The sequence below is a fragment of the Plecotus auritus genome (genome assembly GCF_963455305.1).
Source record: "Plecotus auritus genome assembly, chromosome: 5".
NCBI lineage: Eukaryota > Metazoa > Chordata > Mammalia > Chiroptera > Vespertilionidae > Plecotus > Plecotus auritus.
Window position 1 is genome coordinate 160,512,971 of NC_137776.1, and position 1,293 is coordinate 160,514,263.

Here is a 1,293-nt window from a genome sequence, read left to right on the forward strand (position 1 = left end):
AAAAAAAAAAAAAAAAATTGGGGTTAGGTACATTTTTGTGTACACAGTGTGCTGGGTATTATTTGCTCAGAATTGACCACTTAAGCACTCAAACAACAATGTAGGACACAAGAAAATGCTCACACACATAATGGAACTATAAAAGCATCCAACTAATTCCTAACTGAACAAATCAGGGATAATTGAGTCAGCAGCCTAAAGCCCCTTGCTCTACCATTAGTGGTATTTATGAGTTTCTAACAGTAGTTTTCAACCTTGGCTATGCATTAGAAATGGTATTTTATAAATAATTAATCCCACTGTGTCCTGCTACTGGAGGATTCTGATTCAGTTGACCTGGTTTGGGGCCTGGTCTGCTATAGTTTTTGTCAGCTTTTTAGGGGGCTATGATATATAATTGGGGATTGAGAAACATTGGAGTGGAGTTCATATCCTGTGAGGTCATGCAGAAGTGAGGAAGTAATGCTCAGAGAAGAACCACCTGGCACCAGGCCCATAGCTAGTGAATGGCAAAGCAGAACCTCAGTTCCAGGTCTCCTGACTCAAAAATAAATAAATAAATAAATAAATAGTCCCACCTACCCGCCCCTGCCCCATTCCTCAAAGCTATATAGTGGATTTGTTATATTTTGAGAGCCAGGTCACGTTACAGGGTACTTGTAGTGTTTTTATTCAAGAACAGGTCCATCCCAATTCATTTTACTTTCATTTTTTTTAAATATTGTTATTGATTTCAGAGAGGAAGGGAGAGGAAGAGAGAAACAGAAACATCAATGATGAGAATCATTGATCGGCTGCCTCCTGCATGTCCCACATTGACCAGGAATCAAACCGTGACCTCCCAGTTCATAGGTTGTGCTCCAGGAGGCAGATTAGAAGACAGACTGAGGTTAGAGGAGACTGGGATCTGTGAGATGAGGTAAGAGGGTTTGGTCCTGGTTAGGATGAGATGATAAAAGGACCCAGAGGAGGCTGTAGAGAAAATGAGGGAAACCAATGTGAATGGTATTGCAGAAGTGGAATCAGACAGGATTGACAGTTGCTTGCTTTTGTTGGGGAAGAGGGATAAAGTTTAAAGCTAGATGCCTGAAAGAATGACACTTGCCCTAGCTGGTTTGGCTCAGTGGATAGAGCATCGGCCTGCGGACTGAAGGGTCCCGGGTTTGATTCTGGTCAAGGGCACATGCCCGGGTTGTGGGCTTGATCCCCAGTACAGGGTGTGCAGGAGGCAGCCAATGAATGATTCTCATCATTGATGTTTCTATCTCTCCCTCTCCCTCCCTCTCTGAAATC